The 12,646-nt window shown below is 36.8% G+C and overlaps 2 long non-coding RNA genes across 8 annotated transcripts in view; one reads left to right on the top strand and one right to left on the bottom strand.

The window, feature by feature from the left end:
- The window catches only part of LOC138391840 (uncharacterized), a 50,112-nt gene extending 39,982 nt beyond the window's left edge, over positions 1–10,130 (top strand). For 2 of the 6 annotated variants that reach the window (XR_011234867.1, XR_011234865.1), the window contains 4 exons: positions 1,522–1,598; positions 3,772–3,856; positions 5,330–5,409; positions 8,587–9,053. This is a non-coding gene — a long non-coding RNA (uncharacterized lncRNA). Of the gene's footprint in view, positions 1–1,518; positions 1,599–3,771; positions 3,857–5,329; positions 5,410–8,586; positions 9,054–10,050 lie in introns of those variants that run through there. The other 4 variants (XR_011234869.1, XR_011234868.1, XR_011234870.1 and 1 more) reach the window with 4 other exon arrangements.
- LOC138391844 (uncharacterized) overlaps positions 1–12,646 on the bottom strand; it is a 45,963-nt gene that overhangs the window by 5,341 nt on the left and 27,976 nt on the right. For both annotated transcript variants that reach the window (XR_011234876.1, XR_011234877.1), the window contains one exon: positions 6,307–6,394. This is a non-coding gene — a long non-coding RNA (uncharacterized lncRNA). The remainder of the gene's footprint in view (positions 1–6,306; positions 6,395–12,646) is intronic.

Below are 12,646 nucleotides of genomic sequence, written 5' to 3'. Positions count from 1 at the left end.
CCTTCTGACTCCTTTGCTGTACTATAGCTCTTTACTTCTTTTTCACTGCAATATAAAAATGTAAAGTTAGGTAGTTTCAGTGTTTTCTCTGTAGAATACATTTATAATCCAAAGAGATTAACAAATTAAATGAAGTAAGTTAATGAAGAAGGTTAGGTATTGATTACCTAAAGATGAAAGACTCTGCCTGAATTCTAGCACCAATAATTAACAGATTTGTGACCTAAACTCCATGACCTCAGTATCATCATCTGTAAAATGGAAATAATAATAATAATAATAATAGCTCCCTCACGGGGTGATTGGGAGAATCATGTGAGGTGATGAGTATATAAAGTGCTTAGCATGTTGCCTGGAGCAGAGCATTCAATAAGTGCTAGGCTACTCTTGTTACTATTACTACTTAATGAACACAATAAAATTTACAAATCTCCCATTATTATTTAAAAATTATTAAAACATAAGTAAAAGTACTCATGGATTCATTCAACAATATTTGTGTACTCCCTCTGTGCCAGGTATAGGATTTGCTAGTAATTCAAATCTCAATTTAGTGAATTTTTGATTTCAGACCAGGTTCCCTTCACAATATTGACTATGAGATGACAGTCTAAGAATTTTGAAATTTTGTCAAGCAAGAAAAAAACTATCTATAATCCTAGTATTTGTGGTTTCCAAAATCATGCTGTCTAACTCAAGTAATTTGTCTGTTTTTTTCTTATGTGCTCTTAATATTATCACAAGCTATATAATACCTGCTGTTGATATTTGTCTGATTGAAAGGTTTCCTTGGTACGTTATTTCCCCAACAAAGGAATGTGTGTAAAGAGGTCTCTGAAACCACTAGCTCTAGCCAGCACTAACACCAAGGAGTTAAGATCCTGTGTACATCCAGTGTTCTCATAGCACTTCTCTGAACCAGGGACAAATGACAGACTTTTTTAGTCGTGATGTACAGTCAGCCCATGGGTTCTGTATTCATGGATTCAACCAACTTTCTTGTCATTATTTCCTAAACAACGCAGCATAACAACTATTTACATAGAATTTACATTGTATTAGGTATTGTGAGTAATCTAGAGATAATTTAAGGTATATAGGAGGATGTGTGTGGATTATATGCAAATACTATGCCATTTTATATAAGGGATTTGAGTATCCTCAGATCTTGGTATCCACAGGGAGTCCTAGAACCAGTCCCCCAGGGATACCAAAGGACAGCTGTAACTGATTACTCCGTTTAGATGTAATTTATTCATTTGAGCTATGAGAGACTTAATATCAACTAATCCATACCCATTTATTTTTCAAGATGATATGATTAAGGCCCAGAAATCTTAACACTGTACTCCAGGCTTTTGGTCTTCAGTCTGGTCATGCTGATATTTGTTGATAACTTTTTGATAAGCTTTGTGATAGTAAAAAGAAACCATGAAATATTTAGCAAGTTTTCATATTCTCTTAAACATCCCAATACAATGACGATCATTTCTGTGGTATATTCTGTTTTTCTACAAGCAGAAATGTATGCTGAACACTTATGAAGAGATAAAGGTTATTTGGTACATGTTGGTGGTCTCTGCCCTTCAGTATCTGAGGTATGCCAAGATTTCTTTTTGAACTTCATATTATTTCTCTTTTTTTAGGCTGATTGAAGGTCTCATTTCCAGAAATACCTAGTTTCTGAAATTTCAATTTATGATTCTTCTACTAACTACAGGTTTGTTTCCCAAATTCAGTCCAATGTGCATTACTGTGTGCCTGCTGCTCACTAGAGGTTCTGTACCAGACATCAGCCACAGTGGGGGTAAAGTCAAAGGCCATTCCCACAGGAGGGTCCCAGGCTAGTATAGGGGGCCATGTAGACAAATAGTTGCAGTCATTATAGACAAATAGCTGCAGTCATTAGTTCATGCTGTTCTTAATCAGATCTTTCTTGGATTATACTTTGTAGCTTGTTATTAGTGGTATGTAGCAGACTGACTGACTTCCGTGTACTTTATCTTGTTAACGCGCTGTTTCACAGGGAATGTAGAGTGCCTTAGTTAAGGAGAACGGGCTCCAGAAAGAGATAACTTTGGCTCAATTCCCAGGTCTGTCAGCAACTTGATGAATAAATTTGGGCAATTTACTGAACCTTTTTGTACCTCAGCCTCCTCTTTGTCTATAAAGTGAGGTTGATAGTACTGTCATAGCGATGTTGTGAAACTACTATGAGTTAAGTATGTAAAACACTAGGAGTAAAGCCTGGCACATAGTAGATGCTCAGAAAATTGTATTCTATTATTTCTGAGTTTAATTACTTTTTAGATGACACTTTTATACTTTTTAGGTAGATAGCTACATCATCTGTATATAATCTCTTCCAATCTGTCTGTTGCTACTTTCTATTTTGTGACATTGTCAGATCATTCAAATCACAATGGTGACGGAAATACCTTTACTCTCTGCTGATAAAAAATGATGGCTGTTCATTTCAGATATGAAAATCTTTATCAATTAAGAGAGAATCCTGTTTGTAGTTGGGGTTGAAATTTGTTAAAAAAAAATAGGTGTTTAATTTTATTTAATGGAGTCACCTAAGAGTATATGCTTTCTAAATTTTACTCATTAATGAACTACAGTTCATTAAAGTAGTATTATAATCCTAGTAGTATTACCTGATGTGAAAGATTCTTTTAGCATCTTGTTGAATCCTTAAAACAAACTGTGGGGTTTTCTTTTCTTAAGTATTCTACGTACTGTGTGGAAATTTAGAAAATACAATTAAATGTAAAAATACAAGGAGGTTATAAAAAATTATCCATAGTCCCATCACTTGAAAACAACCACTTTTCAGATTTGGTTTGTATCCTTCTACTGACACTCTCTAGGTCTGGTGCTTTTATAGGAATAGCTCTTGCCTGACTTTCTCAATTATATGGTTAAAATTCTGATTCGATGTTTCAACTTTTTTTGTTTTTTTGGTCTAAATATTTCCCCACAACAAGGCCGTAAAGATATTCTCTTAAATATTCTGGTAAATGTTTTAAATTTTGACTTTCACATTGCAAGCCTTTGAGTCATCTGGAGGTTATGTTTGAACATGGGAATTAATTTTAACTTTTTTTAGTATAAATAGTCCCCAGATTGCTAATCTCTGCAACTTTATCATATATCAGCTTTGTAAATGTTTTACATTAAATTTTAATATAAAATTAATAGGAGATAATTCATGAGAAATGCTTAGTATCTTTTATTTCTCATCTTTAATTTGGTTTTTATTTAGTTATCCTAAATAAACATTCTTCCTGATTTCAAGCTAAGTATATCAACCTTTTGTTTTTTTTTTTTGACAGAGTCTCACTCTGTTGCCCGGGCTAGAGTGCTGTGGCATCAGCCTAGCTCACAGCAACCTCAAACTCCTGGGCTCAAGCAATCCTCCTGTCTCAGCCTCCCGAGTAGCTGGGACTACAGGCATGTGCCACCATGCCAGGCTAATTTTTTCTATATATATATTTTTAGCTGTCCATATAATTTCTTTCTATTTTTAGTAGAGACAGGATCTCATTCAGGCTGCTCTCGAACTCCTGACCTTGAGCGATCCACCCGCCTTGGCCTCCCAGGTGCTAGGATTACAGACGTGAGCTACCTCGCCCGGCTTAGTATATCAACCTTTATAAGAGCATTTATTATTGTGAAAACTATATTTGAGCCAGTGATTACAAAATTAAGTTTGAGGTAATTTAAAGTCAATGAAAAACCTTTTGGTTTTCTGCTTTTCTATTTTAGATATGCATCTCTTGCTTTCCAAAAAAATGAAACAAGAAACAGTGATATAAAGATGGCTGTGAAAGAAATAAATGCTGCCAAAAAGGTGGGGGACTGCTGCTTTCCAGTCTTTTTTTTCTTCTTTATTCTTGAATAGTGCTACTCTACAAGTAACTAATTATACTTTCATCACTTTTTATAGCTAATGTTATCTCATAATTATTAAAACCATAAAAGGTAGTCATTTTATTTTTTTATGCCCTCATCTGTACCTCACTGAGGTTTTGTACCTCACTGAGGTTTTATACACGATGTGGAAAATGATGGAAGTTTGCTCTGCCTCCTGCTCATCCTGTGACTCTGGGAGAGCTACCTCACTCTCTGAGCTTTTTGTCTTAAAATGAGGATAATAGTTCTTACCTCAAATATTTAGAAGTTTAAATGAGCTTAATATGGAAAAATTCTTAGTACAATGTACTGAGGATGTACTCAGTAAGTACAGCTATTATCGTTGCTGTTACATACCAGTAATTTGGCTTTTTCTTGGAGAGCTCATTTTTTCTGTGGTTTCAACTATCACTTTAAACTATCACATTCCAATCTTTTCACTTATTTATTGAACAAAGAGTTATTACATACCAACTGTGTACATTATTCTAGGAACTGGGAAAGCAACAGTGAACAAAATAGACAAACATCTGTGCTTTTATATGAAGCTTAAATCTAGTGGGAGAGATAATGGCAATAAGTAAAATGTAACATTCTGGTGTGACAGAGCTAATATTTTATGTATTTTGCCCTGACTTTTCATCTAGGATTTAAAGTCTGAGCCCTTCCTTTGTTGAATTTTTACAGGATTTACAGTGGTTTCGCACCATTTATAGTCTACTTGCATGGTTAATAGTAACTAATTGATCATTTTAATTTTATCTTTCACAAGTGAAGGAGGCTGCACTTTATATTACTAGTTCCCCCCCACATAACCTGTGATACAATTCTGGGCATGTAGTTTGTGTTCATTACATACTGTATTTAGTAAATAAAATAAAGAATATTTATAATTACTCTTCAGACCAGCCTTTATCAGGTGGGTTGATTAAAAGAATTAAGCTTTAATACCCTAACCCCAAAACATTCATTTTATTTAATGGGTTAACCCCTCTCCTTGGCATCTAGGATGGGTCTGATTATGTCCTGTCTTTGGGAGGGTTGAGAAAATAGTTACACCATTTGCTGTGTTCTGGGGTTCAGAGGAAGAATCCCAGTTGAGAAAGGCTGATTTAGACATAGTCTCATAGACTTTATCATTACTATAAAAAATTATGTTGGACATTTTTTCTTAATACATAGCCCTGAACACCGCTGAAGTAAATTTACTTGGTATAAATAATCTTAAAGTAAAATTTTCAGAGCAGTATTTTTATTTATAATTTTAAAATTTATTTTAATTGAATAAGCTGGATTATCACTATGTAATGGTGTAAAGAAAACTTTTAAAATGCTTATTTAGGGTGTCAAGAATTGTAAACAAATTGAATCTGCTAAATTATTACCTGATATTACCTGATGCACCTGTTAGATTCATACCTCCAAATACTCTGAACTTGCGTTCACCGAGATCATGAAGTGACTGGCTGAACTACATCCAGAAGTCAGCAGGTAAGAACTAAAATTATATTTTAATTGGTTTTAAGCTTTTTATGTAAAAGCATAGTTCCATTCAATAACTTAGCTATAGTCAGATTGTGTTACTTTGGAAAAGACAAATGCTCATGTATGTTTTCACTTTGCCTAGAGACCATATTATAGAAGCTCTTCAGGAAGTAAGAATAAATCCTAAAGGGTTTCTGAATGGCTTATCTGTTAATAGTATTGTGGAAATGACTTCATCTGTTCTGAAAAACTCTTGTTTTTATTCCTAACTGGAAGCAGAGATCATACAACATATTCTTTTTTATTTAAATATTACTTTAAAATTTTAAGCTATTGGTTTCATTTTTCACATAAAATGAATATTAAATTACAAATAATAAAATATAAAATTTAAAAACAAACATATTACTATTAATATAAAACCATTTACCCCAAAATTGCTTGGTTTAACATTCGTCATCTCATAGTTTGCAGATTAAGATTCAAGGCTGGCTTAGCTGGGTAGTTTGCGTTCAGAGTCTTTCATGTTGCAGTAAAGAAGTTGGCCTGGACCGTAGTATCCAGAGGCCACACTGAGCCTGGAGGGTCTCCTAAGACGGCTCATTCACATGGCTGTTGGCAAGAGGCCTCAATGCCTTACTGCATGGGCCTTTCCACAGGACTCTTTGAATCCTTTTACATTGTGGCAGCTGGCCTCCCCTGAGCAAGAGAGCAAGGAGGAAGCTGCTCTGACCCACCCTCAGGAGTCACAACCCATCATTTTGCCACATTCTATTAGATGAAGGTCACTACATGCAACTCATACTCAAGAGGAGGGAAATTTAACCCCACCTCTTAAAGAAAGGCATATCAAAGAATTTGTTTATATATTTTAAAATGACAACCAGTGAACATATACAATACCTTTTTACAACACAGGCGAGACTTCTGTTTCCAGTTATAGGTGTGTAGATGACTCAAGCCAACTGTCCACTGAGAACAACTAGAAAACCTGAATAAATATTAAAAAAAAAAAACTGCTTGAAGGCACTGATGAGCTATCTAGGTAATGATGAATTACTGGATCAGGGTACAAAGAGGAGTCTCAAAGTATGCCCAGTGTTTGGGGGTACTTTCCCCCAGTATTATTTGCAGAGGGGAAGCTAGGAGGGCATGGGCCATTTTCATAGCATTGCAGCCAGGGGGATGGGTGTTGAGCCTAAGAATACTGAGTTATAGAAATGCCCCCTGTATTTCTGGAGACAAGATTTGACTTCCGAAGTCAAATAAGGCTTTGCCTTAAAGAAAAAATAAATGTGTTAGTTCAAAAATTAAAAAAGAGAAAAAAGAAGAAAAAAGAAAAAAAAAGGGGGCAGTAAACTTTCACTTTAAGCAAGAGCTCTCTGCCTGGCTCAAGCCAGCAGCTTTAAGCTTGGGAACTGCTGCTTTCTAATGTAAACGATTCCCAGAAGCATGATCCACCCTTGACAGAGGTTGATAAGAAGAAGAAAAACAAAAACTTAAAAAAAAAACAAACTAAGATCTTAAAAAAGATGATCAAGTTATTGCTCAAATTCAACAGTGCTATATTAGAGCATAAGAGAAAATAGCTTCTCCTAAACAGTCTGTGTTTTCTTGTGTAAAATGTTAAAGAAAATGTTAATAAAACTTATGCAGATTTCATAAGTTTTATTATGAAACTCATCAACTACAAGATGTTGTGCAAAAAACGGTTAGTCCGCCTGACTTGAAAAATTTAATGTTACATATATTGGCTTTTAATAATGCTAATTCAAAGTGTTAGCGGCTTTTACATCCGCCGCTCAATATTGGCAAACTTTTATTAATGACCAAAGACCTTAATTAGAAATTAAGTTAAATGGCAAATCTTTTGTTAGACTTACAGATACTGGAGCTGATGTTACAATTATTTCTAAAAGTTTTTGGCCAAAAGCTTGGCCTTTACAACAAGTTCCTACTGTTCTTACCGGAATAAGAACGATGACTGACATATTTCAAAGTGGACAAATTTTAAATTGTTCAGGCCCTGATGGACAGACAGCCACTTTAAAACCTTATGTGGCTAACATCACTATTAATTTGTGAGGCGGAGATTTGTTACAGCAGTGGGGAGCATACATCAATATACCTAATGCCTCTGCTAAACAGATTATGCTAAATATGAATTATAACCCTTGTTTTGGTTTGGGTAAAAGGAGCCAAGGGGCTAAGACTTTTGAGGCACCAAAGGCACATACTTTCGCGGCCACTGCTACTGAAAAGCACCATTCTGCTCTGGCTTTAAATTGGATATCACAAAAGCCTATGTGGACAGCAGTGGCCGCTAAACCAAAAAAACAAAACAAAACAAAACAAAAAATTGGGTGCTCTTCAAATATTAGTAAAAGAACAATTACAAGTAGGACATATAGAGGAGTCCACTAGTCTGTGAAATTCTCCTATATTATTAAAAAAGAAATCTGGCAAATGACAAATGTTAACTGATTTAAGAAAAGTCAATGCAATTATACAATCAATAATCAAGCCAAACATATTGTTTCTCATTGTCCCACTTGTCAATTAATCAGCCTAAATTTTCTGCAGGAGTTAATCCTCGAGGTCTCTCACCAAATAAATTATGACAAATGGATGTTACACATATTCCTGAATTTGGCAAGTTAGATGTTGTACATGTTACTGTAGATACTTATTCCGGTCTTATTATGGCTACTCCATCCTCTGGAGAAACTGTTAGACATATGTTCTCACACTTACACTCCTGTTTTATATACATGGGAGTCCCAGCCACCATTAAAACTGACAATGGCCCTGCTTACACTAGTCATTCCTTTACAGCTTTTTGTATTAAATGGGACATCAAACACATTACTGGCATTCCTTATAATCCTCAAGGACAAGGCATTATAGAACGTACAATCAAACTTTAAAAAAACATGTTATTAAAACAAAAAGGGGGAGGTACACAGTCTCCCAAAGATAGAATAAATCAAGCCTCATTTACCTAAAATTTTTTGAATATTCATAAGGAAGATAAATTAACAGCAATAGAAAAGCATTGGAATAGGAGTCCACAATGAGACTCTTTCCCTCACCAGCCTATCTGGTGGAAAGATGATGTAGAAAATAAATGGAAAAAACGTATAGGCAAAGGTGTGGGGGAGAGTTTTTCTTGTGTTTTGACAGATGACAGACCAACAGTCTGGATTCCAAACAGAAGAATCAAACCCAGAGTGGAAACTCGAGGGGAAAAAGTGGAAGACACGTCAGGCACAGACCATGACGTGGGGACAGCTGAAGAGAACATACGAAGAAGCAGATGGGATATTGAACTGGACATCTGTACCTAAAACATCTGTAAATCTTTTTATTGCCGTGATCTGCGTGGTGAGCATGGTGGTAAGAGTGTCTGGCAACCAGCCACATCACTATTGAGCATTCTAAAATTGCACCCACAGATATACCCCTTTGTAAGAAAGTAATAATTTCTGACCCTAAAACTTGGGTACAATGGGACAATTGTAGAGCTCACACGGGGCGCATTCTTGCTGGGTCCACATCTTATGGTGTTGTCCTAGACTGGAGTCCCTATGGCCATCCTGCCTTCTCTCACAATTTTAAAAAGCTTCATTGGAATAAAACTGCCACCTCGATGTCTGTAAAAATTACATGGCTCAATGATGGTATGAGCTCTCCAGCTCCTCATATTTTAGATGGCCCTATTCATGATCAGTTGTGGAAAATATCAGCTGCTTTGCACCCTTTGCAGGCCTGGATTAGCACACACACTTTGGATACAAACAATAGCCGAGAATGGACTTTGAATTTAAATTCTACTCATTATATTCAAGTTTGTGTTAGACTGCCTTACTTATTTATGATTGGACATGCTGTTTATAACGAACCTTCTTTCCTAGTGACCTGTGACAACTGTTCTCATTATACCTGTATTAACAATTCTATGAAGTTCAATTCTTATAAAGAAACACTTTATATTCTCAAAGCCAGAACAGGACTGTGGTTACCTGTTAAAATGAATAGAGTATGGCAAGAAACACCAGCAATGTTCTAACCACATTCTTAAACGTACAAAAAGATTTATTGGTCTCTTAATAGCAGCTATTTTGGGAATCATTGCTGTCACTGCTTCTGTGGCCACCGCAGGTGTGGCTCTGCATCAGACCATTCAGACCACTGAATTTGTTCAAAATTGGCACCACGATTTAAATCAATTATGGTCTACCCAAAATCAAATTGATTCTAAATTAGCTATTCAAGTGGCTGACTTACCACAAGCAGTCACCTTGTTGGGAGACCAGGTTAGAAGTCTACAAAAGCAACTTAGACTTCATTGCAATTGGAATATCACTCAATTTTGTGTTACACCTCATCAAACTCGGTTTCCTTGGGAAAACATCAGAAAACGTCTACTTAACCAAGCAAATCTGACTGAAGAGATTGGAAACTTACAACAAGAAATATTAAGTACCTTCAGTCACAAACTTAAATTGCTCTCTGAAGCTGGCATTATTAATGACATCTCTTCTGGTTTAGAGTCAGCTGATCCACTTTATCATCTTAAGATCTATGGGAGTTCCACTGTTGTAACTTTTGGCATTATTTTAATCCTTTGCTTGTGTTTATTTATAGTCTGGAGAAAACTCCAAAGAAGACAAGAATCCGGAGACCAATGCCTCACTGTGATGGCTGTCCAATTCCATCAACTTTCTTAAAAAAAGGGGGAGATGTTGAGCCTAAGAATACTGAGTTATAGAAATGCCCTCTGTATTTCTGGAGACAAGATTTGATTTCAGAAGTCAAATAAGGCTTTGCCTTAAAGAAAAGATAAATGTGTTAGTTGAAAAGCTGCCTCTTCTCAGGAGGGCATCTCGCTGGTCAGTAGAAGCTGCACTTCAAAGAGACAGCTGTAAACTGGGCCTTTGGTTCTCACCTGTTTTGAAAGACAAGGCAGGCCTCCCTTAGAACCAAAGGTTGCCAGAGCTGACCGGTGGACCCCCCCTCCCAGATGAGAGCTGATCATATAGATATGCTAATGACCCCCCCCCAGAGATGAGAGCTGATCATATAGATATGCTAATGTCCAAGCCGGGCCCAGATGGAACCATGCAGTCCAAGTAATTAACACAAAGCACAGCCCATGTTGACTTCTGGGATCATCTCTGTCTCCAAGAACACAATCACCGGAGCCAAGATGTCCCTGTTTTTTGCTAAAGTAATAGCCTTATCATAAAACTTACAAGTTTGCCCCAAGATGATTTTATAACTCATTGTTCCCCCAGTTAGAGTTAGTTAAGAGATCTGTAGTAGCCTTTTAGGAGACTTTGACCCCAAAACTGCCTGTTAGTATGCAAATCCTGTTGCCCTTGGCAACGGGAGCCTGTATGTACCCTATAAAATACCTGTGTGGAGTTTCAGTCAGGGAGATATTTTATGCGGGTAAAATATTTCCATCTGGGTACCCTCCTTTATCTATTTTCATAAACTTTTGCTTTATAAACTATATCTTTGGCTCTGTGTATTATTATTGCCATTACTTTATCTTTTATTTGTTTACTACTATATTTTTCATCCTTTGGGATGACCCCTGCCTGAGAGACCTGATCTGAAGAAAAAAACCTCTTTGCAGGGAGCCTAGCTAACTTCCTGCAAACTGGAGTAGTCAACTTAGAGACCATGATCGAAATAAAGAGAAAAAAAATACCTCTTTGTGCGGAGCGTAGCTAACTCCCCGCAGATGGGGTCTTGGTAAATTCTCAGCATGGGAGTTCGGACCCCAGTGGGCTGTACTTGAGGAGAACAAGTTTGAACCCTAGAAATACATGTTCCCCAGAAGGGCTGTAACTCAGCTTCAGAATTTAGTCCCTAAATCAGGTTGAGATGATCTTGGGTTATGAGTTCTGTCAGGCACCTGGAAGAAATGAAAGTAAGACTTCTCTGGAAGAAAATAATATCATTTTAGGCCTCCAATTATTTATGCCAACAATTTAGTATTTGTTAGCTTATTTTATAAATAAGAACATACAGTCAAAATCATGGCCAGTGGGCACCGTGGCTCACACCTGTAATCCCAGCACTTCAGAAAGCTGAGGCAGAAGGATCACTAGAGGCCAGGAGTTTTGAGACCAGCATGGGCAACGTAGACAGACTCCATCTCTACAAAAAATGAGGAAGACATTTCAAAAGCTCAGGGAAAGCTAGGCCCCCCACACCAGTTAGCCCAGCTGTGGCTGCAAAGGACAAATTCTTCAAGGAAATGCAAAGTGCCACTCCAGTGAACACATGAATGACAAAAAAGCAAAACAGCTTTATTGCTGATACAGAGAAAGTTTGTGTGCTCTGGCTAGATCACCCCAGCTACAACATTCCCTTAAGCCAAAATCTAATTTAGAGCAGGCTCCTCTCTTCAATTCCATGAAGACTGAGAGAGGTGAGGAAGCTGAAGAAGAAAAGGATGAAGCTAGCAGTTGGTGCATGAGGCTTAAGTAAAGAAGCCATCTCCATAAATAGAAAATGACTAACATCCTAGGAGAATATGATTATTGGGATTTTGTTTTGACTAGAATTTCTGTCCCTCTCGGAGACCAAAATTTAGCCTGTTGCATATTTGGGAGCAATGTTTTTTAATAAATGTACTGCAAACCAGGTGTAATTCAACTCAATGAAAAAAACCAACTGAAATCTCAAGCTATTTTGAAACAGGAAGGGGAAAATTTGCAAATAGAAGTTTTTCCCAACTGAAAAAGAGAGGGCAAAACAAATGAACCCTTTGGAAGGTATTAAAGAAGTTGTCACAATCCGAGTGCCAAGCAAGGTGATTGTCAGTCCTCAAATGCCGTTGGTCTCTGCCTCCAAAAAAACCAAATCATTTTATCTAAGTTGTAATAGTCAAGCCTGTAAATAAATATTTTTAAATTTCTGAAGCTGTTCCTCCCCACTAAAAGATGCTCAAAATTAAAAAAAAAAAAAAATCAAAATGTTTTTTAGCTACTTTTGTCAGAAAGGTAAATATTGTTGGCCCTCAGTTTATCACTCTATAACACACCATCTCTCAGGTTTTGCCGTGACAGTAGGTAACAAGGCTTCCAGACTCTCTTCAACACCTCCAAGCTCCCCTTTCTCCAAACACAAAAGGAAGAAGAAAACTACATACCCCCATCTGCCCGCCCTACAGTTCCTGGGAAGAGACGGTCCTCAAATTGTTCCTGCTTAGACCCCTGAAGCCTGG

This window comes from Eulemur rufifrons, chromosome 9 (assembly GCF_041146395.1).
Source record: "Eulemur rufifrons isolate Redbay chromosome 9, OSU_ERuf_1, whole genome shotgun sequence".
Lineage (NCBI taxonomy): Eukaryota > Metazoa > Chordata > Mammalia > Primates > Lemuridae > Eulemur > Eulemur rufifrons.
Note: the sequence above shows the minus strand (reverse complement) of the source record. Positions and strands in the feature narration are given on the sequence as shown.